The sequence below is a fragment of the Zalophus californianus genome, chromosome 3, assembly GCF_009762305.2.
Source record: "Zalophus californianus isolate mZalCal1 chromosome 3, mZalCal1.pri.v2, whole genome shotgun sequence".
NCBI lineage: Eukaryota > Metazoa > Chordata > Mammalia > Carnivora > Otariidae > Zalophus > Zalophus californianus.
This window is the reverse complement of record NC_045597.1, coordinates 58,583,434-58,603,922: the sequence shown is the minus strand read 5'-3', so window position 1 is coordinate 58,603,922 and position 20,489 is coordinate 58,583,434. Positions and strand designations below refer to the sequence as shown.

At 41.4% G+C, this 20,489-nt stretch overlaps 1 long non-coding RNA gene across 1 annotated transcript in view; it reads left to right on the top strand.

The window, feature by feature from the left end:
- Positions 1 to 18,982, top strand: part of LOC113921023 — a 38,706-nt gene extending 19,724 nt beyond the window's left edge. The window contains exons 2-3 of the long non-coding RNA XR_003519478.2: positions 13,034 to 13,070; positions 18,862 to 18,982. This is a non-coding gene — a long non-coding RNA (uncharacterized LOC113921023). The remainder of the gene's footprint in view (positions 1 to 13,033; positions 13,071 to 18,861) is intronic.
- Positions 18,983 to 20,489: the final 1,507 nt, after the last annotated feature.

Sequence of the window (20,489 nt, the reverse complement as noted above, 5' to 3'; positions counted from 1 at the left end):
CCTTTCATGCAGTCAGGTATGGACAGACTGGGTGGCAGTAGAAGATGAGCAGAAATGGTGAGTGTCAATTCTTGGCCTGCACCTTAAGATAGTCCATATGTCTTCCAAATGCCCTTCCTCTATTCCTTCAACTGTAACCTCGTCAGAGTGGTGACCCTTTCAACCCCGTGGTAGATGATAATATCCTTGTAGAAGATGAAGGAACCTGGTTCCTTGTATGACCACATGGAACAGAGCCACATAACATCCTAAAACATTCAGCTGGATGGTTACATAAAAGAGAAACAAGCTTCTTTGTTTTTTAAGCCCCTGTTTCAATGGCTCTCACTGTATCAGAAGCCTGGGTTTACACTAACCAGAACAGGTCCTCTCAAAGTCTTCCTGAGAAATGGGTCCAGTGATCAGGTTATGTTGTGGTTTCACTAGAGCAGAACACTTATCTCTCTTTTGTCAGATACTATCATATGTTATAAATGGGATCTAACATGAATTATTCTTGTGGAGTCACATCACATTGATGAAAAGAAGCTAAAACCTTAAAACTTTTTTCCTGTGTTGTTGCTAAACCACATATCCTCCAACCTATCCTTGTAGAATTGATTTCTGGATACAAGGGAAATTCTTTATACTTATCCTTATTCAACATCAACTTGATAAATATAATCTATCACTCCGGTTTGCCAAGATCCTTTTGTTTTCTGGTTTGGAATCCACTCTCTTGCTTGCTCCTGTCAACTTCCAGTGATCCATATTTTTGAGCACCATACCAGCTGTAGCTTTAGTGTGGTGTAATTTCATATTTTGATACTGGTGTTAAGAAATAAAACACCTTATATATATATATAATATTTATGTATATTATATATATATATTTTTTCTGCCAAAACGGACCTAGAGTCCTCAGTCTGCAGCTTAACAGCATGGTTATGGTCCCCTACGGTGCAGGTAACATTTACAGGGTTGCCCTTCACATCAGTGCTCTGCAATGAATAGTGCAAAAATGGCGGTTAGCACTAACATGCCAGGAACCATACTTAGCCCAACGTCTGTCTTCTCTATCCTGCAGCAGGTGTCAAAACCTTGCCCACCCACAAGATTGTACTGCTTGTCTCTAAATGGAAAAAAGGCCCAGCTATTCTGCTTCTCAGTGAATGAGTTCCCTTTGTTTCTTCTCATTTGCAGACAGGCATCTGCAGACAGGAACATATAAACAAATGTGTTACCATTTTAATTACCTGTCATCCGTAAATGGATACACTAATGTAGCAGACTAATTAAAAATTAACAATGCAACATCACTGTGAAACTAAAAGCCAAGTTTTAGCTTCCAGTAACTATTTAGGATCGGAAGACAATTACTGAATAAAAATAGTTCAACTCTGATTAATTTTAGTAGAAATGAGGGGGCTGATCATCCTTGCTAGATATAGCTGAAATTAGCTCTCCAAATTACCTTACATTTCTTTATGTTTCTACTGCCAAACGTAATGGCAGTGCTGACTAAACAACAGGGTTGTGAGGACAGTCTTGGACTGGGACCTGTTCAGTGGACCCTGCTGTGTTCCGTGCTTCTGCAGCATCCCTGGCTTCTCCCCACCTTGGGCTCCATCATCACCTCTTGAATTCCCATGCTTATTAAGAAATTTCCAGCTGGATGTGCCCAGTATTCCAATTCAATGTCAACTTAAGCTAGTGGCCTTAAGAAGGAGGACGTGCTACACACTTGCTAGATCAAAAGCATACCAAACCATCAAAGACATGATGGCCTGTGTTTTGAGTCCTGTTTGGAGTGTATTCAGCGTCAACAAAGTTTAGGGATGGAATAAACCTCAGAGATACTGGAGGGATTTGGTATGTTCCTGAAGAATAAGAACTTAATCATCCATGCCTGGAACAGAGCTGATGTTCCACAGAGCCTGACCTGTGAATGCCAGCTATCGCCTCTTAGAGTCTTCTAGCTTCTCAGCCTTACTTGGCTTCAGAAAAGAAAATTTTTTATTGATCAATGATGAATACTTGGAAAGCCCTTTCCATCTTAGCACCTCTCCCATGTTTTATTTATTTATTTAATTTTTTAAAAAGATTTTATTTATTTATTTGAGAGAGAGAGAGAGAGAGCAAGAGTACACAAGCTTGGAGAGAGGCAGAAGGAGAGGGAGAAGCGGACTCCTTCTGAGCAGGGAGCCCGATGCAGGGCTCGATCCCAGGACCCTGCGATCATGACCTGAGCCGAAGGCAGATGCTTAACCGACTGAGCCACACAGGCACCCCAGCACCTCTCCCATGTTTATCTGCAAAGCTTCTTTATGCACTTTATTCTGTAGTCTTAATAAAATTGTGTGGAAAATAACAGTTCCCTGTGCTTTCCATTGAAGTCGTGTATTTCCTCATTGACCCAGCTTTTTCCCAACTTGCTTATTCACACAGTTCCTACACATTTTCTCGCGGGCAAAACTGCCACCGTCCCTTCTTAGCATGGAGAAAAACATTTCATCTTGCAAAGTTTTTCCTTTTGATGAGGTACATATCCAATCTGGTCCTCTTTTCATGTTCCCTATCTAAGCCGATGTCACTATTACGAGCTTTTAGCTCACAGATGATTTCTTCAGCCATGTCCAGTCTTCTAATAAGCCCATCAAAGGCATTCTTCATTGCTGTTACAGTATTTTTTATCTCTAGCATTTCTTTTTGGTTCTCTCTGCTTACATTGGTCATCTGTTCTTATATGCTGTCTACTTTATCCATCAGACCGTTATAAGATATTATAATATCTTATAGGATATTAATCATAGTTGTTCTAAACTTCCTATCTGATAATTCCAACATCCCTGGCATGTCTGGTTCACATACCTGCTCCATCTGTTCAAACTGTGTTTTTTGCCTTTCAGCGTGCCTTGTACTTTTTTCTTGGTGGGTAGGCATGATGCACAGGGTAAAGGGAACTGCTGTAAATAGGCCTTTAGTAATGCGGTCATGAGGTGTTGGGGAGGGGAAGTGTTCTATAACCTGTGATCTGGTCTCAGTCTTTCAGTGAGCCTACACCTCTGGACTGTGAGCTTTCCAAGTGTTCCTCAGGGCTTTTTCTCCCCTCCTTAGGTGGGATAGGACGGCCAGAGTGAACTGAAGTTGGTTGTTTCCGTTCCTCCGGTCAGTTGGGCTCGCTAATACCCCAGTAGTATAGGCTCTGGTTAACTAGTTCCCCATGAAGGCAGGCCTAATTAAGAAGAGCAGAGCACTCTGCCATAGTTCAAAGTGGTTATTTTCCCCCTCCCCTTGCCTGAAACACAAGGGGATTTTTTTTTTCTCTAGTATGTACTGTGGGAACCTGGTTGAGCTCTTGGAAGTAAATCTCACAATATTTGCTGTCCCATGGTGGTTGGTATAGGGATGAGATTGCTCATGACTGGGTATTTTTAACTCTCAGAATTGTCACTGTTTAGGGTCTAGGTTTTCCTACTTTGGCATTGGCTCCAATGGTGGTTTCTGCTCATGAATCTCTGTTCCCATAATTTGAATTTCTCTGAATTCTGCTTTCTGTCTCTTCAATCTTAGGGGCAACAGTTTGCCATTTGTCTTCCCCTCTCTTATGGATCCAAGGAGAGTTGCTGATTTTTCAGTCTGTTCAGGTTTTTACTTGTTCTTAGAACTGAGTGGTGACTTCCAAGCTCTTTACATGCAGAACCAGAAACACAAAGTCAAAGTCCTCCTGTTATGAGTTTTTAATGAGTTTGGGAGTCCCTCTAGTTGTGTGACTCATAAACCTAGAATCTCATCCCTACATCAACTACTGAGCCTTGTTGACATTTATCTCCTAAATATCCCATGACTCTACTCACTTTATCTCCTCTGTGGTCTCCACGTTGGCCCAAGCCACCGTCACCTCCCACCTCTTCCACTGTCCCCTACTGGGGCCCCCTGTGACCATTCCACACCCTGAACAAAACTTCAGAACAAAAATCTCTACATTACTAACCCTCTTTCGAAACCCTGTGGTCAACAAGAGCCAGGCCTTTGCCAATGGAAAGCCCCTAAACAGACATAAACAGAAATTTCCCAGGTTCTGCAAAAAAGACACAGAAAATTCTTAAATGCAGTCCAGCAAGAATTTCATCACTCAGAACTGGGATTTTAGGTCTGTGTAATGTGGATGGCTGAGTAGGCAGAATTGTTGCCTTATAACGGTGGTCAAATAAATACTGGAAACCCCATGGTTCAGACCTTTCACATTTAAAGGACTGGCCACTTTGACCAGCTGCTGGCCACAGTTGGCATCTTGAGACACCTGAGGACCTGAGAGGTATCTTTTGTCCATGCTGTTCTTATACTCACTTTGATGCTTTAAAAAAAAACTTGTGAGCAGAACTGATTGGCGCCTACAGGTTTCATTTTCCCCATCCTCAAACATGGTCGTGGTCTTCTTGTTCTAGGGTTATTTTACAGTGACTTCCCATAGTTCTTATAATAAGACAAACTCCTTAGTGGGGCTCCTGTCCTGCTTTGCTTCCTCTCACTCTCTCTGTCCAGACACAGTGACTTTCTTGCTCTTCCTATTTGCCACCAATACTCCCTCCTGCCCCAAAGCTGTTCTCTTAGCCCAGGATGCTCTTCCCTCGTCTTCTCAGCTTAGTAACTTCAATTTATCTCTCTGATCTCAGCTCAAGCACTATTTCTTCAGAGAAGACTTTCCTGACCTGTCTAGTGAATCAATTCCCATTAGTATAGGTTTTTATAGCATTTTGTATTTCTTCCTAACATTGGTCATCATTGTAGTTTCATATCTGTGTACTATTTGATTACTATCTGTGTCCCATGAGAGCCGAGACAATGTCTTGTTTTGTTTATAATTGTTTCCCCTACCCCTAGCCTGGCGCTTGATTGTAGTAGGTACTCAATAAATGTAATGAATTAATTAATGAAAGCCCTGTATTTGTTATAAGGAGGAATCATTGTATAACTGATATCTCTTCTCGTTTTGGATGGGGTTGGCCAGTTTGTCAACAAGAATTTATTGAACTTGCATAAGGCAGAGAGTACTGTTGTCTGTTTTATATATTTTAATAGCCCTACAGTATATGGTATGTGAATGCTGTGCTGTGATTTCAAGGAAGAAAAATAAGGCATAACAAAGAGGGGCTGATCTTTTTCACCTTCATTATGAAATATGTTAAAGATAAATAACTAGAGACCAACATGCAAGGAATATATCACTTCCAAAAATAACACAGAAGACAAGTTTAGTGATGTAGTTCAGAATTATGGAAGCATATCAACTGCTTCCTCTTCCTTCAGCGACTTTGTGCATTTTGAAGGATTCCTCTGTTTTAGACAAGTGCAATCGGACCTGGTGACTCACCACAGGTAGTTCCAAGTCAGCATTACATAATACATCACAGGCAGCCAGCGCCAGCTGGTGTCAGTTTCTGTCTCCAGGAGAGAGGGAGAGAAGCCACTCTCCAGTAGGGTCCTGGGGAGGGTCAGCATCTGCAGGCCAGTAGCAGAAAACAAAAGAAGCGGGAGTCCCACTCCTACTCTCTAGACTGATGCGGGTTTAGAGAAATGTCCCTGATTTCATCACTCATCTGTGTGGGCTGTATTTCATTTACTGAATGGTTGTGCAACAGGAAAAGTGATTCAAGGGGAATTAGGCAGCAGGCTTGTTTACCAAATGTTAACTTTGGTCCGAACACCAAATCACTGATGTGTGCCATGTGCAACAACATGGTTTTGTCTGTCACAGTAGGCACTGTGTGGATGGATCTCGGGAAGGGCTCCTGGGAGGGAGGTTTGGCTGGTACAGAAGAGCCAGGAGTGAAGGCTGAGCCTGGAGACCTTTCCTGATGGACAGTGGAGCAATAGTGAGATAAGGACTGGCTTTACAAATATTTGATGGTTGTTGTGTGCCTCACTGGAGAAATATTATGCATCTTAAGAACATTTTTGTGGAGAACATGCTGTTGCTTTGTCGACTGTTAAACCAGAAGCTTCAGAAGAAAAAACACTCCTATTTATCCCAGATGTCTACTGGAAACCCACTGTACTAAACTGGGGAGCCTATTCAGTGCCTGGACAGGAATGTCTCATTTGGACTTGCTTTACAGGGCATGGTAATAGAATGTGTCTTTACACTTCCCATTCATTAAGTAATTTTCAGATTGTGAAATTAACTTTAAAAATAGTTTTTAAAAAAATCCCAAATCCATCGTGAGTTCAAACCCCAATCTGGGCGTGGAGCCTACTTAAAAAAACACTTAAAAAAATCCCAAATCAACAATGATTCAGCCCAAGATTAATGCCCTTTCAAAAGAGGTGTATTAAAAGGTAAACCAAGGTAAATGGGGATTTGTGAGATACAATAGAAATGCGGAGGTGTGAGAATTTTAATCTCAAAAGGATCAGTGGTGAATTTTGAAACATAAGATAATAAGTAGAAAATTGTCATTTGTTGCTTTTGGCTGTCCAACCTTGAGCCCTTTCATAGCATCCTGATTTCATTGGAAGGAATTATCTTTTCCCCATGTGTGTTGTCCTGATGGCACAAGGAGCACCTGCCATCCTCTAAGGAGACTGAAAGGAATCCATCCTCCCTCTCCCTGGGGGATGGCACATGATCTGGGCTCAATCAATCAAACTCACTGGGTCAGGAACCGGAATCTTGCACAAGTACTAAAAGAACATGAGAACTGGGCCATTACTGCTGGCTGACCAACCCACCACGCTGTGTGGCTGTGGTTCTCATTGCATCCGGTCTTCTGGGTTCCCTCAGTTCCTGTGGGTTTTAATGGTTGAATGCCTCCGGGCCCTGTGGATTCTCTGAGCCCCCAGGTCCTTCCAGCAAATGCTTTTGGCTTAAGATAGCCAGAGTTGGTGACTAATATACAAATGGAAAATTAATATGAAGAAGACCATTGAGATGATATGAAATTAAAAAGCATTCAAGGGCATACCCTCAGGAAAAAGCAGGGCTTGGGAAATTCTGGGCCAGAGTCAGAGGATGTTTCTGTGGCAGGATTCCAGGAGGCTGAGAGAATTGTGAGGTATGGGACTTTCCAGGTTCTGAGGTAGACCAGAGAACCAGAATCATTATGTCCCCCTACTGCAATGATCAAGGACACTGAGAAAAGCAGCACAACCGTGGCAGCGCTTCAGAAATGACTTAGGGTTTCCCACAGTGGAAATTTAATATGAAAGATGAGATACATCATGTTTAGAAGAAAAAGCGAGCAAGGGAAGTTGAGGCACCACAGAGATAAGCCAACATAGAACGCACTACCTCTCACCCCTGGCTGGAGGGATGGAGGGCAGCAGGTGGTAGAGCTAGAGTGCTTTTTGGGGAGGGGTTTCTGCACTGCAGAGGCTAGGACTGGTGTCAGCAGGAATTGCAGAGACACAGTGACTCCTGGAGGTACAGACTCCATGGCACAGAGAGAGGGTAGGACATACACTGGCTTCTCCATCCCTCCTGCCCGCCAGGCTCCACCCATTGGCTGGACCCTGCTGGAAACCAGCAGAGGAATACATGTATGAGCAAATAGGCAATGACCCCCCTGAGTGGAGATGGGGCAGCCTAGCCAGGAAGGACACTGTGATAGTCAAAAGTAAGATCTGAGGAGGCATCAAATAGCATGACCATAACCATAGCTGTCTGGAGAAGACTGGTCCTATTAGGATCCTAATGCTGCTATAACAAATTATCACACATGTATTGGCTAAAAACAACAGTCCAGTTCTGGGGCCTGGAAGTCTAAAATCAGTTTCACTGGGCTAAAGGCAGGATGTCATCAGGGCTCATTTGTTCTGGAGGTTTCAAGGGAGAACCCATTTCCTTGCCCTTTTCAGCTTCCAGAGGCCACCTGCATTCCTTGGCTTGTGGCATTGTCCTCAAATCACTCCAGCCCCTTGCTTCCATCATCATATCTCCTCTGACTCTTAATTTCTGCCTCCCTGTTAGAGAGACTCCTTGTAATTACATTGAGCCCATCTGGATAATCCAGGATAATCTCTCCATCTTAAAATGCTTAATGAAATCCCATCTGCCCAGTCCCTCTTGCCATATAAGGCAAAAAATTCACAGGCCCTGGAGATTAGGACATGACCATCTTCAGGAGCCATTATTCAACCTGCTACATGGGAATAGGTGGAGCTGAGTCAAACCTGCCAGGTGTTACGTAGGACTGGGAATAGGCAAGTAGTTTACAGCTCATGTCCCGCGATCCTATTTTCTCATAGTGAAATAGGACATGTTGCCCGTTGCATGTGTGCTGTGCTGCTGTGGGATTGGCATCACAGAAGAGAAGACAACTTGAATGGGAGTCTCAGGGGGAGGTATTTGGAGAAAACATTCCCTGTGGTGCCTACAAACAGAGCCATCCCGTCCAGCTTTAGCGACAGAATCCATGGGCAAGCCCACACCCTTTTCTGCCTTCCCTCTTGTCTCTCGATGAGCTGGGAATTGTCCAGACACAGCACGGAAAAGGTGTGAGAGGAAAGGCAGAATCCAGCTGGATCTCACTAAAAAGCCAGGAAGTTTGCTGGTCTGCAGACATGAAGGATAATAAAAGAATCTAAAATTCAGTGAGGTACAAAATAAATAGCTTAGCCTGGATAAAGGTTGAAAACTTGAGATTGTAAGATGAAAGAATTACCTAAAGCATAACTTTAAACCAGGAGCAACTCACCCTCTCTGAACGATATGGGATTTAGTATTCTTTATTGTCATAGAGATTATCTCCAAAAGGCTCAGTATGTCCTTCAATGACTCAGAAAGAATCCCTTCAAATTTATTCATCCCCTAGGCCTGCGTGCTGGCCTCAGATCTCTGATCAATAAGCAATCTCAGGCTGCCTGAGATAATGATCCTATTGTGGTCACTGTCAAGGCAATAACCTCAACTCACCTAAGATACAAAACTGTAAGTAAGAAGAATTGAATATGGAAATGATGAAGGATAACAAAGTTATAGTGTTAATGCATAAGTATGCGAATATTTCATGAACGCTTGATGATAAAAGTATATATTGTGTCTTAGAGAATTTAAGATGTTAGAGAAACTGCAGGTTAGTCTCATGCATTCACTTTAAAATGTGTCATTGATTTTAGGCTTGTCATGCAAGCAAAAAGAGCATAAGAAAAAATGGACTTAGCCTGCAAGGTGTATTTTCTGTTTAGAAGAACTTAAAATTTTAATTCATTAGATTTACCAAAGTACCTAAGTTCCTGAAGGAAGTATTACTTATTCTGGTTGTAAGCCTGCCCACTTGGGCGTTTGGAGGGCTTCAAAAGAACTTGAATACATTATTTTTACTAATGATGTTTAAAATGTCAAAAAGGGATCTGATTAAGTTTGTAAATGGGATTCACTGTTATAGACGCCTAGCATGTTCAGTATGAGCAGATCAGGTAGCAATCAAAAGCCTCCTTGTTTTTAATTTAAAAAATTTATCAGATTTATAGTTTGGTAAGGTTTGTTTGGTAAGGTAAGTGAAACCTTAAGCCTTCAAGTAAACAATATTTCAAATTTGTTATTTGATCAACCAGTTTAATTTTAAACTCGATAACTATAAATAGTATTTTCTGTGCACAACTCTCTCCCTCAGAGAGCAGAATACTGATATGGACAGTTCACAGAGCTCTCTGTGAAAGCTCCAGGCTGGATTAAGCTGGAGTTCTCCCAGCAGAAAGCGATTTAGCTAGGATTACATAGATGGAGGTTCAGAGAAGACTGCCTAGCGCATAACTTTTCATGTCGGAGATATTTGACATGCTGCAAATCATATATCTGCTCCTAAGCTCATCCTTCATCCTTAGCATTGTCACCTCCGCAGCACATTGTTCCAGAACTACCCCTTCAAAAGATTGGTTTCAATGGTTTTCAGGCTACTTCCAAACTTCGTGCAGAAACCCCCCACTTTCCCTCTGACAGACCTCGCTGTGCCTCCATTTTGTGGGTTTGGAATGATTGTTTGCATTTCAGGTTTCCCATGAAGACTGCAGTATAGAGATGGATTCACTTTCGCATCTATTTTTTCGGTCCCGTAGCTTGTTCGTGGCTGCCCTCTTTGCATTTATGAGATTGTCTGCCCTTTTCCCCCCACCCTTCTGTTCAATTCCTGGCATTTTGCTTTGTTTTGGAATCAGTCTCTTGGGAAGTACTTTCTGAGATTGTGTGTTGATGAACTGCATTTTGTGTTGCAGAGCAAACAAGAATTGCATTTGTGTATTTTGGAGGACGGCTGGGGGAGCGGGCTTCCGCAGGATGGCACGGCTGAAGTGACAGGATCTCTTCTCGTTTTTGAGGTAGCAGGGAAAACGAATCTGGACTAAAATAGGCAGAATGGAGCTGAAAGGCATCCTATTACATGAGCATTAGGGCAACGAACTAATCAATCTCAGACAGCCCCACCAACCCCATTTTCCAGGTCACCTGTCTTATCACTCCACTGTGGAACTCAGGACAAATTTGTTGCCTGTCTGAGGTTGCTTTGTGTTTATGTTTTTCAGAGTGTGTGCTGAAAAGCTCTAATTCAGCCTATTTTGCTTAGTTCCTCATGCGTGCATTTGTCTTATCTTGTTTTGCCTTGATTATTTTGCGGTAGAGAATTTACTCTGACTTTAGAGTCCTGTAATAGGCGGGTTGTAGTTTGCTATCTCACTTGAAATTGATAGAAAATATGCAAATGGAGAATGAATGATTAGATCTTAGATGCATTTGCTTCATCCTACTTCTCCATCTGGGAAAATTAAGCCACATTATTTCCACACCCTCAAGATACTCTCACATATATTATAGTACATCCCCAAATGTACTGCTTTTTCAAAAAGAGTTTTTGTTTACCTATGGGTCTTGAATAGTTCAAGAGTCACACTAACAAAATTATCACTCCAAGTACTTAGGATAATGTATTCTTTGGGAAAGCCATATACTTTCAATACGAAATTTAAGAATTTCAACCAGTAAATAATTTGCAGTCTTAAAAATAATTTGCAGACAGTAAAGGAAATCTGTATTTTAAAAAAATTCTTCTCAAACCCCAAATTTTCCTCTAACCTCTTGCTATTAACCATGGCAAAGACTGGGTAACTTTTCAATAAAATCCACACTCTCTTCCTCTCTTCTTCCTTGGCTATATTTCCTAGTCCCTTTGTATCTGGGTGGGTTCATATGACTCATGGCAATTGAGAAGTAATAGGTGTCACCCCAGAAAGGCAGTTAAGAGTTGGGTGCCTTTTGGGTAGAGCATGTGACTCTTGATCTCAGGGTCATGAGTTCGAGCTCCATGTCAGACAGAGAGTTCACTTAAAAAAAAAAAAAGAAGAGTTGGGGTGCCTTTGCTGTGTACTCTCTTTTCTTCAACAGCAGGGTGATCATAGAGGATCCAGTGGTAGACTCCAGAGCTTCCCTATGATGCAGAAACACTAGCTTAAAAGAGCCTGGGTGCCTGAATGACTGTATGGAACAGATTCCTGCTAACACTCACTGGGGTGTGCGGTGAACATTGAAAACATCTATTGTATTAAGTCACTAAGATTTTGGGGTCATTACTGCAGTTAACCTACCCCGGTTAAGACATTGGATAAGCATGAATACTTGCTCCAAAAAAAATGACTGTGAATGCTGATTAACTGGCTGCCAATTCTAGGCATCCTTGTTATTAAAAAAAAAAAGAAAGAGAAAATAACTATTGGCAAGGATGTGGTGAAATTGGAAACCTCATGCATTGTTAGTAGGAATGTAAAATGGTCCAGCCACTGTGGGTAGCAATATGGAGGCTCCTCAAAAAATTAAATGTAGAAATACCATATGATCCATCAATTCCACTTTTGGGTACACACTCAAAAGAATTGAAAGCAGGGACTCAAACTGATACACCAACATTCATAGCAGCATTGTTCACAATAGCCAAAAGGTGGAAATGATCCAAGTGTCCCTCAGTGGATGAATGGATAAACAAAATGTGACGTATACATACAGTGGAAGATTAGAAGGAAGGACATTCTGACACGTGCTACAACATGGATGAATCTTGAAGACATTATTCTAAGTGAAATAAGCCAGTCACAGAAGGACAAATATTGTATGATTCTACTTATATGAGATACCTAGCATAGTGAAAATCATGGAGAATAGAGAAAATAGAATGGTAGTTGCCAGGGGCCGGGTTGAGGGGGGCAGAGAAGGAATGGGAACTTAACTGTTTAATGAGTTATGAAGTTGCAGGTGGTGAAGATAAAAAGAGTTATGGATGGTGGTGATGGCTGCACAAGAATGTGAATGTACTTAATGCCCCTGAAATGTACACTTAAAAATGATTAAAATGGTACATTTTACCATGTAAAAAAATTTCTCTTCTTAATATGCTCAAACCAGGTTGTTTTTTACTGAATATCGATCCACAGATCAGTGTGGGGAAAAAGAACATAAGATCAATTTAATTTTTGTCTTTGATAGAGGATGAATCATGGGGAAAATGGAATAGTAACAGGCATTTACATTTATATAACTAAGACTTCTAGTTTAATGTTAGTTGCCAAGAGTTGAGTTGATTGCACTTTTCCGTTTATGATACAATAACATCATTTATCTGTGCAAAGTTAGTTTTATTTTCTTATTCTTTTTCCCCTTCAGCCTTGGTACCTCACCTCTGTGTTTGGTACATGTACTTTGATAAGCATCTTTGAAATATATGTGTGTGTGTGTGTGTGTGTGTGTGTGTGTGTGTGTGTGTGTGTACATACACCAAATATATGTCATATATTTAAGTATAAGTTAATATGCTTTAAGTTTATATGATTGAGATTATGCTATAACTCCCACTCTGTTTACTTTTTTAAATTTAACACTATTCTTAAAAAGCTCTATCCATGTTGTTTTATGTACCTCCAGCTTATTGGTTCTGTCTTCTATACAGTATTCCAGAATGAGCTTCTACCGTATCTTATTTATCCATTTCCATAGGGATGGGCAGCTACTTTGCTTCCCACCTCCCTGCCACAAAATAAAATGCTGTGATGAGCTTCTTTGTTTTTGTCACCCTAGGACCTGTGGATACTTTTCTCTGGTTTTACACCCAACAGTGAGTATGCACATACTAAATTTGTTAAGTTCTGCCAATTTCTTCTCCAGAATGGTTGCAGTGGTCTGATGCCTCCACCAGTGGTGAATGAGAAAATCCATTTCCCCACATTCTTACCAACATTGACTATTATCCAATTTTTAAATTTTTGCCAAACTATGCATAGGATAAAGGAGTATTTTATTCTTTCAACTTGCATTCCTCTGATTACTAGTGAGGCTGAACATCTTATTCATATACATGTTAACTATTCTGATGTTCCTTCTTTTTTTTTTTAAAGATTTTATTTATTTTTTGACAGAAAGACAGCAAGAGAGGAAACACAAGCAGGGGGAGTGTGAGAAGGAGAAGCAGGCTTCCCGCCGAGCAGGGAGCCTGACGCGGGGCTCGATCACAGGACCCCAGGATCATGACCTGAGCCACCCAGGCACCCCGCTGATGTTCCTTCTTATACATTGCTCATTCATATTATTTGTCCATTTTTTTTATTGGGATCCCAATCTTTTTCTTATTAATTGGTACGAGTTTCTTTGGTCTCTGACATTGCAAATATTTTCACCCAATATTTTACTCAGTTGTTAAGGTTTTCTACTGTGCTATTTGTTGAGCAGAAATCCTCAATTTTGATGTAGTCAAATGCATAATTTTTACCCTCTGCTTAATACTTTTGAAGTCTTGCGTGGGAATCTGTTTGTACTGCAAGGTCACAGATGCAGTCTCTGACACTTTTTCTATTTATGTTTTTAAGCCATCTGGAGTGTTTCTTTGCATCTGGGGGGAGGTAAGGATAAGCTTTATTATTCTCCATATGTGAAAAAGGCCAGAATTTCCCAAAGCATTTTCCATAGAAGACTATAAATTACGTGAGGTGTTAAGTGGGTAACAGAAAAAATAAGAGTTCTATGGTTAAATAAATTTGGGATAAATCTGGTTAAACAATAATAAACACATTTCCATCCTACAGAGACATCAGTGGGTTAATATACATTTTGAATCCTCAGAAAGTGTCCACAGGAGTCCATGGACCAAATGTGGCCCAAAGCCTGTTCCTTACATTTTTAAAGGATTGTGAAGAAGGAGTAGAAGCAGAAGGTGATGTAGAAGGAGAAGTGGCAGAGGAAGAGGAAGAAGAGGAGGAGTAACAGGGGCCGTATGGGGCCCACAAAGCCTAAAATATTTACTATCTGACCCTCTCCAGAAAAAGTTTGCCAATCCGTCCCTAATCTATAGTATGCAAAGTATCCAAAATATGTTGATGACAGAACCCTTTGGTAGAGGACAATCTCCTGGTGTTAGCACCCCGCTGCACAGACACCAGGAAGCCCTGAAAGGGCTGGATCAACACGGTATGAACGAAAGCAAAAAGCCAGGCAATTTTCCAAATAATTTGGGGGCTCCTGGGTGGCTCAGTCAGTTAAATGTCTGCCTTCAGCTCAGGTCATGATCTCAGGGTCCTGGGATCGAGCCCGCAGTGGGTTCCCCGCTCAGCGTAGAGTCTGCTTCTCTCTCTCTCCCCTGCCTTGTGCTCTCTCTCACTTTCTCTCTCAAATAAATAAATAAAATCTTAAAAAATTTTTTTCCAAGTAATTTGAATGCTATAGATTCAGAAAATTATTAAAAATTTAATTGATTTTATTGGTCATTCAGTCCCAACCTTCTACCGAGTGTTGATCCAATCAATAAACACATCTGACTTTTTCTCCATTTGCGCCACTCCCAAGGGGCACCGCTTCTGGAAGCAGCCCCGGGATTGCATTTGTCTCCCCGTGGCGGTTCTGCCACCTTCCCTGAGACTGCAGTGTATTTGTTCTCCTGCCCCAACCCGCTCACTCGAAACTCCAAATTCCACTTTTATTTTTCCATGGCTGCAGTGTTGCTGAAAATACTCCATTAATAAGCCTTGTATTTCACAGCCTGGCTGTCTTTTTTTTGTTTTTGTTTTTGTTTTCTGAAACTGTTTCCTAAAGGATCTAAGATAATTTACTTTCTATCTATTTTTAAATACACTTTGAAAGAGACAAATTAAAGAAATCTTTGCCATGTGAATTTCTAATAGCTGCAAAAGAATGGGGGTAGAGCGATGTAACAAGAATAAAAACAATTGACCAGTGTGTAATGTGCAGAAGTTATAAAAATGTTTATCCTGTTGATTGAATCCGTATTAAAATATGATATTCCTTTTAGGGATGAACTTTGGGAAGAGATCATGAAGAATTTAGAAACGTACCCCCAAATGGCAGCCAAAATAATTAGGTAGTTAAAAAGGAGCGTGAGGGTGCTTTGAGTCTGAGCTAGACATGTTTCCACAGAACAGAGCACGGAAAGGGAAAAATATAAATTTTATGGAGGAGAAAACATGCAAACATTACCTTAACCAGATGACCAAGGCTAACATTCCCAGTGGTGTCTGTCGCTGTCACGTACCCCCAGTTATGATATAATGAAAAAGGTACTTCCCCTCTGTGGCATTCTTTCCAAAACCTATAACCACAGTTTTGTCATAAGAAAAGCAACAGACCAACCCAGATTGTGGGAAATGCTACAAAATACCTGACCAGTATGTCTCAAGTCTGTTAAGGTCAAGGTGATGAAAAACAAGGAGAAACAGACACTCTCCCTGGAAGACAAGAAAGTACCAAGGAAACATGACAACTAAATGCAACTGGGTGTTCCAGATTGGATCCTGGACCGGGAAAAGAACTTTAAGGAAAACCTGATATTAAAAAAATAAATAAAAGGAAAAGAAAAAAAAGAAAACCTGGTAAAATTCAAATAAGATCTAGAGTTCAGTGAATAGCAATGTATCAGTAGTGGTTTCTTAATTTGGACTGCTCTAGGTACTATCATAGTGTTTGATGGTAACATTAGGGGAAACTAAGTGGGTGAGGGGTACACGGGAACTCTCAGTGGTATTTTTGTAACTTTCTTGCAAATCTGAAATTGTTTTGAAGTAAAAATTTACTTAAAATATGGGGTGCGGGGGGAGGGGCGGGATCACAAGCGGAGCCATGGCTGATGGTGATGGGACTATGAAGTGTTAAGTTGTGGGGCGCACACGGAGTACCCCAGGAGGCCAGAGCAGCAGATACCGGTAAGGGCTGAGGTGGAAAGTGCCCTGAGACATTGGTTGGGAAAATGAACTCATTACAGACGAGACCATTAACATGAGTAAAAGGGGAACTGAAGATCTTCTGCTCATGAGCTGCTACGAATGATCCCCAGAGCAGGAGGGAAGGTGGTGGGTTGGCCCAGGTGGGCCGAAGCCAAGCAGTGGTGGGTCTCACAGGTCAGGGCGGGCAGCTCAGAACTGATTTGTCTCTGTTAAACCATGGAGGTTATTACTGAAAAGGAAAAGCTCTTCACTGGCCACAGGAGAGAAAGTATGGTTACTAATTCTCTGCAGACACCTTAATCATATTAATAAGTGGGAGATACAAATCATAAATGAAAAATAAAATACATGTCTTCTAATAGGCAAAATACATTTATAGGGAGGACAGCAAGCAGCCCTTTTGCATTTGCATCATGAACCTGAGCCAGTAGGTTTTGACTGTGTGTGGGAGGAGAGACTGAAATTGGACAGGATTTGGCACGTTTTGACTGAGAAGCCGTTAAGTCCTAGAATGGGCTCCGAAGGCTGGCATGGAACTTCTGACAGTGAAGGAAATATAGACCAGTCTGGAGGGTTGCTGTGCATTCTCTGTAGGATAAACTTTACTGCAGGTTCCTACGCAGGTCTATGGCTATATGATTTGAAAGATATTTTGTAAGCCCAGGGTCATGGCTGCTTGTGAAAAATCAATGCCCATACAGGGCTTTCCCATTTAGCTTTTCATTTTTACATTCTTAGGTCAAGCTGGTGACTGTAACACTCAGAAAAATGACAGACCTCCCTGCTCAGAGCCGTGAGAAATACAAGGAGAAATATGGTGCACATTCTCATGTGTGGCCACCTCTTTGGACTCGGGCCTGGCCTGCAATACTCCTGCTAACCTGGAAAGGCCTTGCCATCGGTTGATGCAGTCAAAGTCCAATGATCCTGACTCTGAATGTATTCTTTGGTGTAGTCACTCTGGGCTGTGTGCAGCCTGTTATAAAGAGCAACAGTGGGCTTTTATGGTGCCAGAAAAGTCTCCATTTGCAACCCAGGCCATCCACTGAGTCTCATGAGCTTTCTTTCCTTGGGGAAGGATGTCATTTCTAAATCACAGCCTCTGAGATTTGTTGGGATTTGTCACACACAAGCAAGAATTGTTCTCGTAGCATATTTCCCAGTGTGTTTCTGGAAAAGTGGGTAAAAGTCTCTTATCATCTCGGCTCACTTAATATTTCTGTTATAAACATGTTGCTGCTGGGAATGCAAGCTAGCTTTGGTCCCTACAGATGGAGAAAGCCGAGGCCGGGACTGGGGCATTCTGGGCAGGACAGATGTGTTTTTACATAACAACTGCATCAGACTGACAGGGGCCTCGTGGCTATAAATGACGCAAGCCGACTTTTTAATTATCGCTGAGATCTCCCCTCCCGTCAAAACAGCATCTCCTGCCGTTATAGAAGGCAGAGAACACTGCTATTTTGTGTTTAGTCAGAGTGCTCTCTCACTGGCTCCCTGGGAAGCAAGACCTACCTTTAAATGGTGTCCCGGTGGGTGAGAGGGGGGTGTCCAGGAGGTGGAAATGGCGGGGACAGCAAACTGTGCTGCTGCCACACTCTCCAACTTGGAGGAGAGGTTTGGGCTCACCATTCCGCATGGCTTTTGATAAAATGAACAAAACAGAGTCTAAAATTACCACCTACTTCCCATCATCCCGTCGATGATTCACAGAACCGTTTTACTAGAGAGGACAGAGGAGAGCATGTGCACATCCCTCACTCGGACGGAAGGCAACATTTCCCTGTGTTGTTTCATCTCTGAATTTTCCCCCACCCTCCCCCCACCCACACATGCAGGTAATGTTCCTGCCCTTCTCTTATCGCGGATATTCCCCATACTGCATTGGCGATAATGCTCAATGAATTAAGTAAGACCGACTCTCCACGAGAAAAGAGATGTTTTTAAAATACAGTTATAGACTTCAAAATCTTGAAATAAATTTAACAAAAATCTCAACACAATATATTGACCACTGAATTCAGTGACTCCTTAACTTGCCAAGTTGGAGGCCATTGGTGATCTCGCCACAAGTGGTCTCAATAGAGTGGTGGGGAGAGAATCCCCAATGAACTGGTTCAAGAAGAGCAAGTCAAGGAAAGAAAAAGGGATTCTGACCATAGACAAGTCTTGTAAGACCTTTTGCTGTGAAAGGGAGTGAGGTCAAGGGAGGGTTTAAGACAGAAGCTACTAAAGCATGTCTATAGGCTGCTATTAATGCTGCGTGCTGATCCAGGGAAAAGAGAGAATTGATGTGACCCATTCATCTCCTCTTGTCCTTAAAAGCAGAGTCTTCTGAGAATGATTCAATTTTGTTTTATGGCCACTTTCCTTTCAACTAGTTTATAACTGCTTCAGGGTGGAAATCATGTCTGATTCATTCTTGCATTTCAAAAAATGCTTTGATGTAAGATCCACAGGGACAGGGATCGGGATGACTTTTATCCTTATTGTGTCCACAGGGGCTGGCACAGTACTTAGAGCATAGTAGGTGTTTGATAAACAGTTGTGGAACTGAATGGCTGCTTCTAGAATTAATGCATGAGTGTATGAATGAACAAACCCAATCATCTGCTTTTTTGGAGTGTTTGCTGGAAAATTTGAATCATGACCTGTCTTTCCTCCTCTGTTTTTTTCCAGTTCTAGAAACTTGCTCTTGAAACACAGAAGCACATTCAGGAAATGTTAAATTTCATATTCATCTAGAAGAGGAGATTGTTGCAAAGGAACCTATCTACTTGTTTCAAGTTCTCAATAGGAGTGATTTGGGGGGAGGGTTGCCTCTATTTTGGAGTACCTTTTGGTTTTCTTTAGAGTAATAAAATGCTTTCCCACCTGTCATCTCATCCTTTTATAAGTCTTGAAAGAAAGTGAGAATAAGAATTATTATTCCCATTTTAGAGGTATGGAAACAGAGGCCCGATAGGGTTCAATAATTTACTCAAGGTCACATAGTTTATTGGTGCAGAACAGGACCTTGACTTCAAATATCCTTGCTGTCACTTCAATGAATTAGTTTTTAAGTTCTCAATTTTGTAAGAGCTCTTCACCCACATCCTGTGACTCAGAGCATCCACTCCTGTTTTTATTCCATTTGTTTCATTTCTGTGCAAAGCAGTAACAAATCTGTGTTTCTCAGGGCAGGACATGGTTCATTAAGCCTCTGCAAAGTTTTAACCTTTTCCAAGACTAGAGGCAGATGGAACAGGCCATAATGAGGTTGTCTTTGCTTGGTGGGAATTGCTGGGTTGGACTGGATAAAGAGCATCCAGCCTGGAGGCTGAATCCTCCAGTGGCATTTCGGGTTTTGTGATATGCAGCCTCTGCAGCAGACAGGCAGGGGATGAAATATTACTGTTGACCAAATTAAAGCAAATGTTCTACTCTTTGAAAGGTGAGATGGAGACTCCTCCCTCTTTGAAAAAGGTTGTTGAAAATGAGTTCTGCTTCAAAGTGTGTTGATCTGGGAAATGTTGGCTCTAGTCACATAAACCTTGTGACTATGTTATGAGACAACCTTGACAAGCAGAGGACATGTTCCCAAATCAACAGTGGACACAAGAGCCTATTGTATTTCCTGGTAAATGAAATAAACATAAGAATAAACCAAGTACGTAATGCATATCGCAGACGTCAAGCTTAGATGCACTCATACCCACATCTAGGATGTACTCTTGGTCAGGGGCTGAGTATTTGGCAGGGTCGCAGAAAGAGCATAGCAAATTCAATTGCACAAGTCACACAGTATTTAGAGACCAGCAGATTAATTAAAAGACTCAGATTGTGAACAACTGGGTTAGAGTGCTGCACTGTGTCAACTCCTAAAGGGATATGTGGTCCTGTTTCTTTTCTTAAAAAAAAAAAAAATTCAGCTTTATTGAGGTATAATTGACAAATCAAACTATAAGATAATTAAAGTGTACATAGTGGTGATTTGGTATACATATACATTGTATTTCTTTATCTTTATCTATTATAAAATGGAGGAAGCTTGAATACTTGACATTGTCAGGAGTTGACTATTTCTGTAAAATAATGATACTGTCTTAGAGTGAATATACCTAGATTTCTATCTACATTTGTTTTCACATAATCACGAGGGAGTTTAATGGAAGCACTGATAATTACTGAATTTTGATTGACTTATTTCCTCCCTTCCTCCCCTCATCGAACACATGTTCTGTGTGAGCCTGCTCTAGATATTGGGGATATAGTAGTGAATATGACAGATGTTGTTCTTGGCCTCAGGGTGTTTATAGTTGAGCTGG